The 19,589-nt window shown below is 43.5% G+C and overlaps 1 pseudogene; it reads right to left on the bottom strand.

Moving 5' to 3' along the window:
- LOC115142062 (uncharacterized) overlaps positions 1-19,589 on the bottom strand; it is a 21,728-nt pseudogene extending 2,139 nt beyond the window's left edge.

Here is a 19,589-nt window from a genome sequence, read left to right as displayed (position 1 = left end):
CTAAACACAGGGTAAAACGGTCCGGAGCACAAAATCCAACACTAAACACAGGGTAAAACCAACCCCACCAACACTAAACACAGGGTAAAACGGTCCGGAGCACAAAACCCCATCCAACACTAAACACAGGGTAAAACGGTCCGGAGCACAAAACCCCATCCAAACACTAAACACAGGGTAAAACGGTCCGGAGCACAAAACCCCATCCAACACTAAACACAGGGTAAAACGGTCCGGAGCACAAAACCCCATCCAACACTAAACACAGGGTAAAACGGTCCGGAGCACAAAACCCCATCCAACACTAAACACAGGGTAAAACGGTCCGGAGCACAAAACCCCATCCAACACTAAACACAGGGTAAAACGGTCCGGAGCACAAAACCCCATCCAACACTAAACACAGGGTAAAACGGTCCGGAGCACAAAACCCCATCCAACACTAAACACAGGGTAAAACGGTCGGGAGCACAAAACCACAGCCAACCCAAAACACAGGGTAAAACGGTCCGGAGCACAAAACCCCATCCAACACTAAACACAGGGTAAAACGGTCCGGAGCACAAAACCCCATCCAACACTAAACACAGGGTAAAACGGTCCGGAGCACAAAACCCCATCCAACACTAAACACAGGGTAAAACGGTCCGGAGCACAAAACCACAGCCAACCCAAAACACAGGGTAAAACGGTCCGGAGCACAAAACCACATCCAACACTAAACGTGAACATAAAATAATCCCGCACAAACTAGAGCGGGCCTAACAAGCTTAAATAGACTAGAAAATCAAGAAAACACAAATAGGAACAGGTGCAACTAATAAGACTAAACTAACAGAAAAGGAAAAAGGGATCGGTGGCGGCTAGTAGGCCGGTGCCAATGACCGCCAAAGCAGGGGAGCCAACTTCGGCGGGAGTCGTGACAGTAACAGTGGCGTTTTGGTTTGTTAGTATATTTGCAACAAAGTGATTATGACACATCACTTCAAAGTTTCCATTCAAAATGTTCAGTTTAACTTTATATTCAGTTGAACTGACATGTGGTTACATAGTTACAGAGTAACTATTCAAAAAATTCAATTGAATCATAATTTGACTAGTTTCCTTAAAAAGCACTCATTATTATATGCAGGCCTATCTTAGCTGCAGTTACAGTGTAAAGCTGAATAATAACATTCTGGTGATCAAAGAAGTTACTGTGTAACTTCATGGCATAAGGGCTAATGTGTGATGTTGCCCATTGTTTTGGTTTACACATTTGTTATTACAGTTGACTGACCTTTTCCTTCAGCTTTGGCTTGGCATCCTTAGCATTGACGTCACCCTCTCTCGCTTGGTCTCTAGGACCCAAGCTATCCCTGGAAGACAAGTTGTGTCATTGTAAGCATTTGACTCATATTTGTTGTCGCATCAGTTTATGTACGTTTTGGTCGACTACTAGAGTCATTTTCACAGTAGTGGTTTCAATACATTACTACATTAGTGTAGGATAATATAAATGTATGATGTATTTTCTGTCATTTGTATTTTTTCCCACATCATATGCATTCACTGTTTGGAATGACTGAAGAATGCTCTCTATGGTACTGTAGTACGGTGTCCATTTTAGGACACCATCAGCCTCATAAAGTTAGGCTTGAGCCTGGGGGTGCCCTAAAATGGATACCGTACTGTAGCTGTCAATGTAAAAAAGTATTAGTATTATTATAATCATTTTGTGGTACTTTTTACCCCTTTTTAGTGATATCCAATTGGTAGTTACAGTCTTGTCTCATCGCTGCAACTCCCGTACTGACTCGGGAGAGGCGAAGGTCGAGAGCCATGCGTCCTCCGAAACACGACCCCGCCAAGCACTGCTCGTATAACCCGGAAGCCAACTGACAGAGGAAACACTGTACAGCTGGAGACCGAATTCAGCGTGCATGCTCCCGGGCAGCTACAAGGAGTCACTAGAGCGCGATGGGACAAGGACATCCCGGGCCGGCCAAACCCTACCCTAACGACACTGGGCCAATTTTGCGCCACTTCATGGTCTCCTGGTCGCGGCCGGCTTCAACACAGCCCGGGATGGAACCCAGATCTGCAATGCATTAGACCGCTACACCACTCGGGATGCCAATGTGATGTGTTTTAATTTGAACCTATTCCGGTTTCATCTGCCTTCCTCACATTCTCAGAAAAATTGTCAATCTTACATCTCCTGGCCCCTGAATTGCAGCGAGGCATAGTTGACTTCATGTTCCTGTGTGTGTCCTGTGTGTCCATCTTTGTTTCTGATTGGATGGCTAGGTGAAAGACCCTGAATAAATTAGACGGAGTACATTTAAATAATGTCAAGTATTGAAATAGTTCATTCATTCCTTCTCATTCATAACTGTACAATGTATATGCTATGCTCCGTCATTCATGACTTACTGAGTACTGAATACTGAATGATTGTAAATAGTCATTGATTGACTATAGAGCTACAGTATATATAGCATATAAAGGCCTCTTTCTTCCATATTTAACCCCTTCAAAAACATTTTTGGATTTCTCTCACCTGCTTTCCACCTGGTACCTTCAGAACACTACGCAGTGTACATGTCAGAGGTCGAACTTTAAAGAAACAACAAACTAATTGAATCACTCTGCCAAGGCTGACAGGACTATATATCTTCCTTTAGATGTTCAAACTGAGACAGAAAGTAGTGGTGATCTACAGTAACTAGTATAATGGAATGCCATTGTGAGTGAGGGATGTCTCCCTGTATGTCTCCCCATCTAGACGTGTGTGTCTGTGTGTGTGTGTGTGTGTGTGCATGCAAATGTGGGTGCTTATATGTGTGTTTGTCTACAGTGTGTTCTTGTCTGTGTGACACCATGCCTGATGCTCTTACGTGCTGTCTGGACCCGACGTCCTGCTGGGATGGGGATGCTGCGGTTGGGGTAGGGGCTCTGGGTGGTACGGGCCGTCTGGTCACAGCTGATCTCTGCTGCTCCCCGGGGGGTCTGATGCTGCTGCACCCCCTTCACTCACCAGGTTCTCACTTGTGCCATTACGCCAGCCCTGACAATGACACACACCCAAGTAAGAAGACACACAGGCATAGGTGTACACACACACACACACACACACACAAACATGCACAATTAACTAGGGGTTTTCACAAAATGAACTACAAAATAAATAGAAGAGAATAATGCAGTATTTGTGAAATGCAACAGTACCAGAAAACCAAAGTGAACACAACATGGCAGTTTATTTGATGTCCCCTGCTAGATCGATTTGTTTCTCTTGTGTCTGAAAAAACGCTAAACAAAAAGTGAACATTTCACACAAACAGTGGTGTTGTGGTGAGTTTCCTGTCATTGCTGACTGTAGTCAACTGGTGTGATAAGAAATATATGTATTTTATAAATAAGAGGAGTGACGTGAGTGAGTGTTGAAGGAGGACTCACGTGTAGACCAAAATGATGAGTAAAAGAACAAGCGGAACACAGCAGAAACGAAGGACGAGGGAGGACATGGAAGACACTTCCTGTGGTGAGAGAAGAGAGGGAGGAGACATGATAAAGAGAAGTGTGTCAATATTGGACCATTCAGACATTTTGGCTACAGTCTGGCATTTTGTGTAGAACTGTGACTAAATACCAATGCCACCAAAATGTTGTTACATACTGTCTTACTGTATGCATACAACCAATTTCACATCTTGAAGGATGGTTTTTAAGACCTGTATCATCATTGATTCACACATTTAGGTAGCATATCAGGGGAGAATGAGATATGCAACACTCTTAGAAAAAAGGTGCTATCTAGAACTGTGAAGGGTTCTTCGGCTGTCCTCATAGGAGAACCCTTTGTAGAACCCTATTTGGTTCCATGTAGAACCTTTTCTACAGAGGGTTCTACCTGGAACCAAAAAGGGTTATCTTATGGGGACAGCTGAAAACCACTTTTGCAACCATATTTTCTAAGAGTGTAGGCATCATTTGAATATTAAAAGTGAGATAGAAATACTGAGGTAAAAATGTTAACCAGTTGTGAATAAGTCACTGCATTCTCTTTTGATTTTCCAAAGTGGCTGTCAGTCACTATGCACTCACGGTTGAGAAACAGCTTGACTCTTTCCGACCCCCCCCCCCATGTCATTGGTGGCGACACAGTAGTACGTCATGTGCTTGTCCGGGTGGACAGTGATGTTCTGGTGATTGATGATGAAATGCTCCCTTTCCTCAACCAGCCTGTACCACTTGTAGCTGTTGAAAGGGGGGTAACTGTGACAGTGGCAGGTCAGTGCCACAGGGCTTCCCCCATCACTCTGCCACCTATTGGTCATGTTGTGAACGACCTCTGTGAGCTTTGGCTTATCTGTGATGGAAGATAATGGAATAAAACGATTCTTATACATTTGAATAGAAAGATTTTGTCTTTAGTTATACTATTAGAATAATATCAGTTCAGGCTCTACACAAATAACCACACATGTCTTTATTCCACACAGTTATAGAGGACCTGAACACATTTAAAAGAATGACTCTGATCTCAAATGTAGATCTGAGAGGATTGCAGTAGGCAGTATGGTTCCTCTCCTTCTATCTTGCCCTCTGATAGGCCAGGTGGAATTATCACCTTATTAATAACATCTATTCATTCCTCTCAGATCTACATAGGGTGTTTGTCCTAGGGGAAGTTGTCATGAAGCATCGACAGAGATGTACTCACACTTGACTTCAACTTCAACCTGTTGGGATTTAGGCAGTACACCTGTACAGTACACTATGGGATGGGGCTGTGGACATCACCATCAACTTCTGGACCAGCCCCACTATCCTGGTCTCTCCTGCGCTGATCTGGATCCAGGTGTAGGTGTTTGCATGGAGGCTGGAACGAGCCATGCAGGTAAGAACCAGCTAGCTGTTTTCAGTCAGGACCGTGTCAGGGTGAGCAGAGGTCGTCACATATTTGGGGCTGTCTGTAGGTGTCATAGTAGAGAGAATGCATCATGGAAAATGTTTATATTGGATATCGAACATGTTTTAATATTTCATCATAATGAAAATAGAATGATGGTGATGATGCTGCATTGTACTCACATGTAATCTCCAGCTCCTGCTCTGTGCTGCTATTCCCCTCAGAGTTCTGGGCTCTACAGGTGTAAACTCCTCCTTGCAGAAATGTAACATTTAAAAGAACCCCAGACAACATTGGTAGAATGTTGGAGGAACCCAAGAGCTGGTTGAGGCTGCATTTGAAGAGGGGAGCTAGACATAGGTGAGTCAGAGGGACGAGGGGTCCATGTCAGAGTGAGCTGAGAGACTGGGAAACTCTACACGGTGCAGGTGATACTAACCAGGTGGCCCTCCTGGGCAATACGCACCATAGAAAGCAATGGTTTGGTTGGGCCATCTGTGGCTAACTAAAAAGCAGCATTCCCCAAGTGAGGATGGCTTTCACTTCAGCAATAATAAATTCATGAACTTCTTTCAGGAAAAGATCATGATTATTAGAAAGCAAATGACGGACTCCTCTTTAAATCTGCGTATTCCTTCAAAGCTCAGTTGTCCTGAGTCTGCACAACTCTGCCAGGACCTAGGGTCAAGAGAGACACTCAAGTGTTTTAGTACTATATCTCTTGACACAATGATGAAAATAATCATGACCTCTAAACCTTCAAGCTGCATACTGGACCCTATTCCAACTAAACTACTGAAAGAGCTGCTTCCTGTGATTAGCCCTCATATGTTGAACATAATAAACGGCCCTCTATCCACCAGATGTGTACCAAACTCACTAAAAGTGGCAGTAATAAAGCCTCTCTTGAAAAAGCCAAACCTTGACCTAGAAAATATAAAAAACTAGCGGTATATATCGAATCTTACATTCCTCTCAAAATGTTTAGAAAAAGCTGTTGCGCAGCAACTCACTGCCTTCCTGAAGACAAACAATGTATACGAAATGCTTCAGTCTGGTTTTAGTCCCCATCATAGCACTGAGACTGCACTTGTGAAGGTGGTAAATGACCTTTTAATGGCATCAGACCGAGGCTCTGCATCTGTCCTCGTGCTCCTAGACCTTAGTGCTGCTTTTGATACCATCGATCACCACATTCTTTTGGAGAGATTGGAAACCCAAATTGGTCTACACGGACAAGTTCTGGCCTGGTTTAGACCTTATCTGTTGGAAAGATATCAGTTTGCTCTGTGAATGGTTTGTCCTCTGACAAATCAACTGTACATTTCTGTGTTCCTCAAGGTTCTGTTTTAGGACCCCTATTGTTTTCACTATATATTTTACCTCTTGGGGATGTCTTTCGAAAACATAATGTTAACTTTCACTGCTAATGCGGATGACACACAGCTGTACATTTCAATGAAACATGGTGAATCCCCAAAATTGCCCTCGCTAGAAGCCTGTGTTTCAGACATAAGGAAGTGGATGGCTGCAAACGTTCTACTTTTAAACTCGGACAAAACAGAGATGCTTGTTCTAGGTCCCAAGAAACAAAGAGATTTTCTGTTGAATCTGACAATTCATCTTAATGGTTGTACAGTCGTCTCAAATAAAACTGTGAAGGACCTCGGCGTTACTCTGGACCCTGATCTCTCTTTTGACGAACATATCAAGACTGTTTCAAGAACAGCTTTTTTCCATCTACGTAACATTCCAAAAATGATGCAGAAAAATGTATCCATGCTTTTGTTACTTCTAGGTTAGACTACTGCAATGCTCTACTTTCCGTCTACCCGGATAAAGCACTAATTAAACTTCAGTTAGTACTAAATACGGCTGCTAGAATCCTTACTAGAACCAAAAATGCGATCATATTACTCCAGTGCTAGCCTCCCTACACTGGCTTCCTGTTAAGGCAAGGGCTGCTGTTTTACTGCTAACCTACAAAGCATTACATGGGCTTGCTCCTACCTATCTCTCTGATTTGGTCCTGCCGAACATGCCTACACGTACGCTATGGTCACAAGACGCAGGCCTCCTAATCGTATCCTAGAATTTCTAAGCAAACAGCTGGAGGCATGGTTTTCTCGTATAGAGCTCAATTTTTATGGAATGGTCTGCCTACCCATGTGAGAGACGCAGACTCTGTCTCAACCTTTAAGTCTTTACTGAAGACTCATCTCTTCAGTGGGTAATATGATTGAGTGTAGTCTGGCCCAGGAGTGTGAAGGTGAACGGAAAGGCTCTGGAGCAACAAACCGCCCTTGCTGTCTCTGCCTGGCCGGTTCCCCTCTTTCCACTGGGATTCTCTGCCTCTAACCCTATTACAGGGGCTGAATCACTGGTTTACTGGTGCTCTTTCATGCCGTCCCTAGGAGGGGTGCGTCACTTGAGTGGGTTGAGTCACTGATGTAATCTTCCTGTCTGGGTTGGCGCCCCCCCTTGGGTTGTGCCGTGGCGGAGATCTTTGTGGGCTATACTCGGCCTTGTCTCAGGATGGTAAGTTGAAGAAGATATCCATCTAGTCGTGTGGGGGCTGTGCTTTGGCAAAGTGGGTGGGGTTATATCCTTCCTGTTTGGCCCTGTCCGGGGGTATCATCGGATGGGGCCACAGTATCTCCTGACCCCTCCTGTCTCAGCCTCCAGTATTTATGCTGCAGTAGTTTGTGTCGGGGGGCTAGGGTCAGTTTGTTATATCTGGAGTACTTCTCCTGTCTTATCCGGTGTCCTGTGGGAATTTAAGTATGCTCTCTCAAATTCTCTCTTTCTCTCTTTCTTTCTCTCTCTCGGAGGACCTGAGCCCTAGGACCATGCCTCAGGACTACCTGGCATGATGACTCCTTGCTGTCCCCAGTCCACCTGGCCGTGCTGCTGCTCCAGTTTAAACTGTTCTGCCTGTGGCTATGGAATCCTGACCTGTTCACCGGACGTGCTACCTGTCCCAGACCTGCTATTTTCAACTCTCTAGAGACAGCAGGAGTGGTAGAGATACTCTTAGGGCTTGGGACTATTTTTTCAACGTTTTGTTAAAAATCGCGCAAACTATCAACGTCCTGCTACTCATGCCAGGAATATAGTATATGCATATGATTAGTATGTGTGGATGGAAAACACTCTGAAATTTCGAAAACTGGTTAAACCATGTCTGTGACTATAACAGGACGTGTTTAACAGGCGAAACCCCAAGGAAAACTGTTCACCCTCAAAAAAAGAAAAATCAAACCTGCCAGTTGGCTGTATTGTCTATGGCAAGGGAAAATATACACCTCCCAGTTTTACAAGTCCTACAGCTTCCACACGATGTCGCCAGTCTTGGCAATTTGCTTGAAGTTGTTCCTTGGTCAAATGAAGAAGAGGCACACTTCATATCATCCGGTACACGACAGGATGTTTTGGAAGAGAGAATATCGACCATCATTTCAAGACGTGGAGCTATTGAATACACATCGCCCCGCGATCAATTTGATCGATTATTAACGTTTACTAATACCTAAAGTTGGATTACAAAAGTAGTTTGAAGTGTTTTGTCAAAGTTTATAGGCAACTTTGTTAATTTAAAAAAATTACGTTGCGTTTTGTAAAGCAGTTTTTTCCTGGATCAGACGGGCTTCATAAATTGATATTTTGGTTATACATGGACGGATTTAATCGGGAAAAATACCCAATTGTGATGTTTATGGGACATATAGGAGTGCCAACAAAGAAGCTCGTCAAAGGTAATGAATGTTTTATATTTTATTTATTTCTCTTGTGTAGCGCCGGCTATGCTAATTCTTTTGTTTACGTCCCCTTCAAGTATTTCGGGGTGTTACATGCTATCAGATAATAGCTTCTCATGCTTTCGCCGAAAAGCATTTTAAAAATCTGACTTGTTGGCTAGATTCACAACGAGTGTAGCTTTAATTCAGTACCCTGCATGTGTGTTTTAAGGAAAGTTTGAGTTTTAGCGAGTACTATTAGCATTTGGCGTTGCTTTGTTAATTTAAAAAAATGACGTTGCGTTTTGTAAAGCAGTTTTTTCCTGGATCAGACGGGCTTCATAAATGGACATTTGGGGTATACATGGATGGATTTAATCGGAAAAAAGACCCAATTGTGATTATGGGACATATAGGAGTGCCAACAAAGAAGCTCGTCAAAGGTAATGAATGTTTTATATTTTATTTCTGCGTTTTGTGTAGCGCCGGCTATGCTAATTCTTTTGTTTACGTCCCCTTCAGGTATTTCGGGGTGTTGCATGCTATCAGATAATAGCTTCTCATGCTTTCGCCGAAAAGCATTTTAAAAATCTGACTTGTTGGCTAGATTCACAACGAGTGTAGCTTTAATTCAGTACCCTGCATGTGTCTTTTAATGAAAGTTTGAGTTTTAGCGAGTACTATTAGCATTTGGCGTTGCGCATTTCCATTTCCTGTTGGCTAGGTGGGACGCAGACGTCTCACTTATCCCTAATTAATGATCAGCTATGAAAAGCCAACTGACATTTACTCCTGAGGTGCTGACTTGCTGCACCCTCGACAACTACTGTGATTATTATTATTTGACCATGCTGGTCATTTATGAACATTTGAACATCTTGCCAATGTTCTGTTATAATCTCCACCCGGCACAGCCAGAAGAGGAATGGCCACCCCTCATAGCCTGGTTCCTCTCTAGGTTTTGGCCTTTCTAGGGAGTTTTTACCTAGCCACCGTGCTTCTACACCTGCATTGCTTGCTGTTTGGGGTTTTAGGCTGGGTTTCTGTACAGCACTTTGAGATATCAGCTGATGTACGAAGGGCTATATAAATACATTTGATTTGATTTTGATTTGTGGAGAGGAGGAGAGTTTTGAAATAACCACCTGTTCAAATGTTTGTCAGAGAGGACTGAAGATACGATATACACATTTCAAATATGAACACAAACATGAATATAGAGGCTGCCGTGTATAAAAGTCCTCATGAATAAGCTAACCAAAATATCTTATATAATTATATAATATATAATAATAATTTTTCTTAGTCCAAGATTGCGTAGCAGTCGGACATCTGTTTTTGTCTTGTCCCATCCAGTGTATATATTGTTTTCTTCGTATATATTTCGCATATATTTTTAATCCCACTTTCCATCTATGGACTGAACATACTCTCCTGCAACCCGCCTCACCCAAAGTGGTACGGATCTGCTATTTTTATACTTTAGAACGGGAACCCACACCAGAAGCTAGCCAGCTAACTAGCTAGTAGTCAGTTACCCACTGCTAGTGTGGGTGCAAATATAACACATAGACAAATGCATAAGGTGCTAGGATAGCTGGACATACCAAGGCCAGAGGGATATACAAAGGAGGGGGTCAGTCAAATGACTAACTGATGACCAATAGACATAGTTCGCATATTGTTAGGACGTAGAGATGCAGAAGGAATGACAGAGAAGACACATAGTCTGTTGCTCTGAGATAAAGACACACATACATAGTAACATATTGAGCTAAGTGCAGAGCCAAAGCATAGTGCTGTAAAATAGAGGAATGTATAGTATTTTTAGTATAGCTGGACACGCTAGAAACTGAGGAGACACATAGTCGGCTGATCCTAGATAATACACAAACAAAAGAATGCATTTAGTTAAGTGCAGGAACAAAGCAAGGGTCTTGTCATCATTATAATCTGACGGAAAGCAGGTATGGGCGTTATTGAGCTGAACAAGCAGGATGCACGGATTGGAATGTAACGTAATTTACATGTGGGATGGGCTCATATGCAATATGTGGATAAATACTGGAGCCAGGGCTCTGGAAAAGGTGTGTGTTCCGCGGAGCACTCCGACTTGTTATACTCTTGTATTAAAAGTCTATAATTGAATTCAAAGTTCTTCATTGTGTCATATTTGAACCGGTTTTCTACTACAGATTTGGCGAGCTTTGCCAGGAGAGTCAGGGACTGAAAAACGTTCTTGGCTGGCAGCGGGATCTTTGGACAATCTGGGCAAACAAGGGTGGCCACCCAGCTATTAAAAGGTAAGACGACAGTAAAATGTTTGCGTAGATCGCTTCAGAGATCCTGCCTCAGCAAGAGGAAAGTCAAGTAGGTCTCTCTCTAAAATGTCCTAAAAATTATAGAAACGAAGGAACTTTTGAATTCAATGAATTGCATGCATGTGTGTAAGCTTGGGAATTGTATAGCAAATCATGTCTAGTGAGTAAGTAGGCGGGGGCTGTGAACTTCGCTGGTGTCGGGTGTGTTATTCGGCATGCTGGGGTTGGGCGCAGGGCTGCAGCTACCTGCTTATAAGGTTTGAATAAAATAAGTAGTTATAGAAATCCTGCGATACCGCTTCAAAATATTTACCTGAAGGACTGTATGGGTAGGCTACTTTATTGATAAGTAGATAGGGAAATATTCGTGGATACCGCTCCATGAAAGAGGTCTGAAACGGACGGATATTTAGAACACAGGAAGAACGCTAGCCTGATTGTGCGAAGTTCAACTGAAAAAGGAAATCCTGCGATACCGCTTCAAAATATTTACCGGAAGGTCTGAATGGGTAGGTCACTTTATTGATAAGTAATCCTGCGATACCGCTTCGAAATATTTAGCTGAAGGACTGTATGGGTAGGCTACTTTATTGATAAGTAGATAGGGAAATATTTGTGGATACTGCTTCAAAGAAGGACTGTACGGGTGAATATTTTTTCCGGAATGGAGCGAGCGGTCGCATCCGCACTTCGGTCCGCAGGTAGTATAACTTTTCATTACATTTCATTACATTTCATTATAGTACAACGGTTTGATTTGTCTAATCTTAGCAATTTCTTCTTAGCTAGCTACATAGCCGTCTTTGTATCAAAGATAATTGCGTAATTATCGTATTTCGTCGTCCTAACGTAGTCTACACTGCTATCTGCCCAGCAGCTAGCCAGCTAGCAAACGTCCACCGTCTACCGAATAGCAGCACTGTAGAAACTATTACACTCAACTGAACGACTTGATTAGTGTAGTGTTAGCTAGCTACATAGTTGTCTTTGCTGTCTTCGTATCCAAGATAATTGTGTAGTTTAGAGTGTGTAGTTTTAGAGTGATTATCTTAATAGGTTAGCTAGCCAGCTATTTGTCGTCCTTAACGTAGGAGACACTGCTAGCTAGCCAACAGCTAGCCAACGTCTACCGAATAGAACTTCCGCACTCAACAACCCGGTCGCATTCCGCTTCGCTCCACAGGTAGTATCATATTTTCATTTAATTTCATTACAGTACAACGGTTTGATTTGTTTGATCGTAGCTAGCTACATTTTCTAGGTTAGCTAGCCAGCTATTGTCGTTCTTTTAACGCAACGTAACGTAATCAACACTGCTAGCTAGCCAGCTAGCCCCCGAATAGCAGCACTGTAGAAACTATTACACTCAACGGAACGACTTGATTAGTGTAGTGTCAACAACGCAGCCACTGCCAGCTAGCCTACAAAGTCAACAACGCAGCCACTGCCAGCTAGCCTACTTCAGCAGTACTGTATCATTTTAATCATTTTAGTCAATAAGATTCTTGCTACGTAAGCTTAACTTTCTGAACATTCGAGACGTGTAGTCCACTTGTCATTCCAATCTCCTTTGCATTAGCGTAGCCTCTTCTGTAGCCTGTCAACTATGTGTCTGTCTATCCCTGTTCTCTCCTCTCTGCACAGACCATACAAACGCTCCACACCGCGTGGCCGCGGCCACCCTAATCTGGTGGTCCCAGCGCGCACGACCCACGTGGAGTTCCAGGTCTCCGGTAGCCTCTGGAACTGCCGATCTGCGGCCAACAAGGCAGAGTTCATCTCAGCCTACGCCTCCCTCCAGTCCCTCGACTTCTTGGCACTGACGGAAACATGGATCACCACAGATAACACTGCTACTCCTACTGCTCTCTCTTCGTCTGCCCACGTGTTCTCGCACACCCCGAGAGCTTCTGGTCAGCGGGGTGGTGGCACCGGGATCCTCATCTCTCCCAAGTGGTCATTCTCTCTTTCTCCCCTTACCCATCTGTCTATCGCCTCCTTTGAATTCCATGCTGTCACAGTTACCAGCCCTTTCAAGCTTAACATCCTTATCATTTATCGCCCTCCAGGTTCCCTCGGAGAGTTCATCAATGAGCTTGATGCCTTGATAAGCTCCTTTCCTGAGGACGGCTCACCTCTCACAGTTCTGGGCGACTAACCTCTGAGGAAGTACAGTTCCCGCTCAGCCCAGTCAAAACTGTTCGCTGCTCTGGCCCCCCAATGGTGGAACAAACTCCCTCACGACGCCAGGACAGCGGAGTCAATCACCACCTTCCGGAGACACCTGAAACCCCACCTCTTTAAGGAATACCTAGGATAGGATAAAGTAATCCTTCTCACCCCCCCCCCTTAAAAAGATTTAGATGCACTATTGTAAAGTGACTGTTCCACTGGATGTCATGAGGTGAATGCACCAATTTGTAAGTCGCTCTGGATAAGAGCGTCTGCTAAATGACTTAAATGTAATGTAAATGTAAATATGTAGAAAAAGGAAGAACGCTGGCCTGATTGTGCGACGTTCAACTGCAAAAAGAAATCCTATAATCTAGATTTATGTTGTGGAAGGGAATTAAGTCCAGAGAAAGAGACTGTTTTGTTTTTAGGTAAAAACAAAAGGATTGAATGAATGAATGGAAATAAACGAATGAATGACAAGGATTGTGCTGTCTATAACATTTGAACTGACTTAAATGGACCTCAATTAGACAGAAGTACTGTGATTAAAGGAAAATATGAATGTTTTTACAGCCATAACACCGAAGGGATTAATGTAGGAAACACCACTGTAGAATGTGATACTATTTGGGTGCTAGAGACTGCAGGGGTTAGTAGAGATAAAGGGTTGATAACGAATAGAAAAGGGTTGTGTGGACTTAGCATTGGGGAAATGGGGAGCTATGTTTGCTAGGATGGCCATTATGCTGGGAGGGGGGGTTATTGGCTCTGGGTATTGTGTTTTGTTGTGTTTTACCCTTGGTGAAATCATTTGTGGTCCAGACAACGGTTAAACAGATGTCCATGAGTAGAGCTGACCCTCCGGTGATAGTTAATCCTGTGCCAGGGAGCCCAGGCCACTATACTGATGAAAATGGACAGTTATGCAATACGGTTGGTGGACCCCTTGACTGCCCCTTTGGTAATCCAAACTGCCTGTATGGAGTGGTCCCTGGAGGTGGTTACGCTTGCCATGGTTTTCATAGGGATGATTTACCTATATATACTGTCATTCCGAATTTATAAGAAAGTCTACTGATACATATCTACAAAAAGGGTATTTTCCATAGTAAATACAGGGGTACTATGTATGGTTTTAATATATCTATTTTTGCTTATGGCCTTGTGTTAGTGTATGTTTTGTTGAATATTTTTATAGGTATATCGATGAATATATCTGATTTCTTTTAATTAAAAAGCTAGTTTTGCCTTCTAAATTTTAGGTTAATTTCAAAACATGAAGGTAACAGTGGGATATCCCGGTTACAAGTGTCTATGAACCATGTCCTTAATCTTTTAACAGAGGTGGGTATCATGTTTGTTGGAGAGGTGTCTGAGAGGGAGGATCATGTTGACAGCTTAAATTTAGAATGATGTTGTGTCAATTTTATTTTGAATTATTTTTTTCTTTTTCACATAACTGAGATAGCCTTGCCTAAGGCTTTGTACTTACGTGCTCATGCTTCAACAAAATGTAATGTATTATTTTTATTGTTTCTATACTTAACTGGATCTTTTACTCTTATGAAATACTAGAGATGTTTGGTCCAGTTGGTTTATATATTTTACTATATTTTATTGTCTATCACAGGTATTCTCATTCACCGTCCTAGGGTTATATTTGTATTATTATGGGGCTATTTAGCCCCAGAGGGGGGATTTGTGGGTGCAAATATAACACATATACAAATGCATAAGGTGCTAGGATAGCTGGACATACCAAGGCCAGAGGGATATACAAAGGAGGGGGTCAGTCAAATGACTAACTGATGACCAATAGACATAGTTCGCATATTGTTAGGACGTAGAGATGCAGAAGGAATGACAGAGAAGACACATAGTCTGTTGCTCTGAGATAAAGACACACATACATAGTAACATATTGAGCTAAGTGCAGAGCCAAAGCATAGGGCTGTAAAATAGAGGAATGTATAGTATTTTTAGTATAGCTGGACACGCTAGAAACTGAGGAGACACATAGTCTGCTGATCCTAGATAATACACAAACAAAAGAATGCATTTAGTTAAGTGCAGGAACAAAGCAAGGGTCTTGTCATCATTATAATCTGACGGAAAGCAGGTATGGGCGTTATTGAGCTGAACAAGCAGGATGCACGGATTGGAATGTAACGTCATTTACATGTGGGATGGGCTCATATGCAATATGTGGATAAATACTGGAGCCAGGGCTCTGGAAAAGGTGTGTGTTCCGCGGAGCACTCCGGCTTGTTATACTCTTGTATTAAATGTCTATAATTGAATTCAAAGTTCTTCATTGTGTCATATTTGAACCGATTTTCTACTACACTAGCGGTCATCACCGTTAACTCGGACATCAGCCAGCCTCAGCCCGGTCAATTCCTGCCAGTATGCACAGCGTGATATCAACCCAGAGCATATTGGACTGCTTTTTCTCAACCACATCTCCGGATTCCTACCGCAAACTCTGCACCTTTACACCGGACCATCACAGCTAGCTAGCTGCTATCCGAGAGGCTACTGCTGGCTAACGTCTCTGTCCCGAAGCAAGCATCAGATAGCCTGGAGCTAGCCTCGAGTTAGGCCCATCTCCCAGCTAGCCGAAGAAGTTCATCAGCCAATTCTTGGGCTAAAATACTTTGTTTGCCAATTGGCCTGGACCCTTTACTGTAGACACAGAGCCCAGCCGATCCATCATGACTGGTCTACCGACATAACCGTCCGAGGTGGTTTTAACAGGCTCTTCCGTTGCGACGTCCCCGGATGCCAATCTGCTAGCCCCGGCCCGCCAGCTGTCTGAATCACCATGTCTCCAGCTCGCCTAGTGTAGCAGCACTACTGAATTGGCTCCCTGACTTGTCTATTGCTACTCACTGGACCCGATGATCACTTGGCTACACATGCCTCTCCCTCATGTCGATATGCCTTGTCTATTGCTGTTTTGGTTAGTGATTATTGTCTTATTACACTGTAGAGCCTCCAGCCCTGCCCAATATTGTCACATGCGGTGACCTCACCTGACTTAACTGGTGCCTCTAGAGACAAAACCTCTCTCATCGTTACTCAATGCCTAGGTTTATCTCCACTGTACTCACATCCTACCATACCCTTGTCTGTACATTATGCCTTGAATCTATTCTTCCGTGCTCAGAAATCTGCTCCTTTTACTCTCTGTTCCAAACGAACTAGACGGACAGTTCTTATAGACTTTAGCCGTTCCCTTATCCTACTCCTCCTCTGTTCCTCTGGTGATGTAGAGGTTAACCCAGGCCCTGCAGCCCCCTGCACCACTCCCATTCCCCAGGCGCTCTCATTTGTTGACTTCTGTAACTGTATAAGCCTTGTTTTCATGCATGTTAACATTGGAAGCCTCCTCCATAAGTTTGTTTTATTCACTGCTTTAGCACACTCGGCCAACCCGGATGTCCTAGCCGTGTCTGAATCCTGGCATGGGAAGGCCACCAAAAATCCTGAAATTTCCATCCCTAACTATAACATTTTCCAACAAAATAGAACTGCCAAAGGGGGCGGAGTTGCAATCTACTGCAGCGATAGCCTGCAGAGTTCTGAAAAGCTATCCAGTTCTGTGCCCAAACAATTCGAGCTTCTCCTAAAAATCCACCTTTCCAGAAACAAATCTCTCACCGTTGCCGCTTGTTATAGACCCCCTTCAGCCCCCAGCTGTGCCTTGGACACCATATGAGAATTGATTGCCCCCCATCTATCTTCAGAGTTCGTACTGTTAGGTGATCTAAACTGGGACATGCTTAACTTGACTGCCCTTGATCAGCACAAAAACATCTTTTGGCGTTCCGCATTAGCATCGAATAGCCCCCGTGATATGCAACTTTTCAGGGAAGTCAGGAACCAATATACTCAGTCAGTTAGGAAAGCTAAGGCTAGCTTATTCAAACAGAAATTGGCATCCTGTAGCACTAATTCCAAAACATTTTGGGACAATGTATAGTCCATGGAGAAAAAGAGCTCCTTCTCCCAGCTGCCCACTGCACTGAGGCTAGGAAACACTGTCTGTCACCACCGATAAATCTACGATAATTGATCATTTCAAAAAGCATTTTTCTACGGCTGGCCATGCTTTCCACCTGGCTACCACTACCCTGGCCAACAGCTCAGCACCCCCTGCAGCAACTTGCCCAAGCTCCTCCCCCAATTCTCCTTCACCCAAATCCAGACAGCTGATGTTCTGAAAGAGCTGCAAAATCTGGATACCTACAAATCAGCTGGGCTAGACAATCTGGACCCTCTCTTTCTAAAATGATCCGTCGAAATTGTTGCAACCCCTATTACTTGCCTGTTCAACCTCTCTTTCGTATCATCTGAGATCCCCAAAGATTGTAAAGCTGCTGCGGTCATCCCCCTCTTCAAAGGGGTAAACACTCTAGACACAAATTGTTACAGACCTATATCCATCCCGCCCTGCCTTTCTAAAATCTTTGAAAGCCAAGTTAACAAACAGATCACTGATAATTTTGAATCCCACTGTACCTTCTCCACTATGCAATCTGGTTTCCGAGCTGGTCATGGGTTCACCTCAGCCACGCTCAAGGTCCTTAATGATATCATAACCTTCATCGATAAAAGACAGTACTGTGCAGCCGTCTTCATTGACCTGGCCAAGACTTTCGACTCTGTCAATCACCGCATTCTTATCGGCAGACTCAATAGCCTTGGCTTCTCAAATGACTGCCACGCCTGGTTCACCAACTACTTCTCAGATAGAGTTCAGTGTGTCAAATCGGAAGGCCTGTTATCCAGACCTCTGGCAGTCTCTATGGGGGTACCACAGGGTTCAATTATCGGGCCGACCTTTTTCTCTTTATATATCAACGATGTCGCTCTTGCTGCGGGTGATTCCCTGATCCACCTCTACGCAGATGACACCATTCTGTATACAACTGGCCCTTCTTTGGACACTGTGTTAACAAACCTCCAAACGAGCTTCAATGCCATACAACACTCCTTCTGTGGCCTCCAACTTCTCTTAAATGCTAGTAAAACTAAGTGCATGCTTTTCAACCGATCGTTGCCCGCACCCACCCGCCCGACTAGCATCACTACTCTGGACGGTTCTGACTTAGAATATGTGTAAATGACACAATCATTTCCCTAAGCTAGAAATGCAGAAATATTTTTAGAGGAAAACATAATAAAGCTTACCAGCTTGTTTGCTGCATTAACCAAGGTTGCATATCTTCCAAGTCTTCATTGTCTTATTTGTCCATTCATCAGTTGCCTTCATTTTTTGGGCATCTAACTTGACCTTTAGCTTTATTGTTGCACCACAGAACAGGCACTTCTTTGATGAGACTCCTATTGATGTGTTACAACTAGGACACAGCTTACAGCTGGAGCCAGGAGCCATTCTGCATGAAAGGTGGATACGAAAGTGTCAGAAAGAATAGCCCTATACACATAACTTTGACTGATGGAATGCACCAGGGGAGATCCACTCTGGCACGGGGCTTGAATTGTGAGATACGAATAGCAATTCATAAAGAGAGTTTTGCCAACTAAGGAGATGACGTTGAGTTCACATTAAACGTCAAGCCCTGACCCTTCTCAACCCCATTAAAGAAGTGCTGTGTGTGTGTTTGAAGGTGACATGGGTTTCAATGACTGAGTCATATGGGTCAGATCAGATAATGGACCTTGCCTGGTACTAAAACTAAGCTTGATGCTTTAGTTATTTTCTGTTTAGTGTTTTTGTTGCACCTTACAGAACTGTTCGTTTGTCGGTTTGTTGTGTTTGTTCAGTATTCATCTTCATTCAAATTATTATGAATACGTACCACACTGCATTTTTGTCCTCTTCTCCTTCTTTCGACGACACATGTCACACTGTAATGTAAAAATGTGTCATACTAACTGTTGACTACTATTGTAACCTAGATATAGGTTACCTGCCATAGCCTCAGGTGCATAGTGAGTGTTGTTAGTTGACAGATTAAACAGTACCTGGGCCAGTGGGATTTGGTTACTTATTTTAAGCTACAATTTTTTGAATAATTTACTCCAGTTGGTTGGCATGTTTAAACAACCACCTGGTTTGGTTTTTGAAAACACAAGAAATGGGAAGAAAGCTGAATTAAAAGAGAAAAGGTCTCCACTTAAAATGCAGCCAGAGGATGGATGGAGAGAGAGAGAGAGAGAGAGAGAGAGAGAGAGAGGGGGAGAGAGAAAGAGAGAGAGACAGAGCGAGCGAGACCAAGGACCTGTACTCTGGAGCGGGATTGATTTGGAGGTGGAAGGTCTGTCATGGTCTGGGGCGGTGTATCACAGCATCATCGGACTGAGCTTGTTATCATTGCAGGCAATCTCAACGCTGTGCGTTACAGGGAGGACATACTCCTCCCCCATGTGGTACCCTTCCTGCAGGCTCATCCTGACATGACCCTCCAGCATGACAATGCCACCAGCCAT

This window comes from Oncorhynchus nerka, linkage group LG14 (genome assembly GCF_034236695.1).
Source record: "Oncorhynchus nerka isolate Pitt River linkage group LG14, Oner_Uvic_2.0, whole genome shotgun sequence".
Taxonomy (NCBI): domain Eukaryota; kingdom Metazoa; phylum Chordata; class Actinopteri; order Salmoniformes; family Salmonidae; genus Oncorhynchus; species Oncorhynchus nerka.
This window is presented reverse-complemented; position numbering and strand designations above follow the sequence as displayed.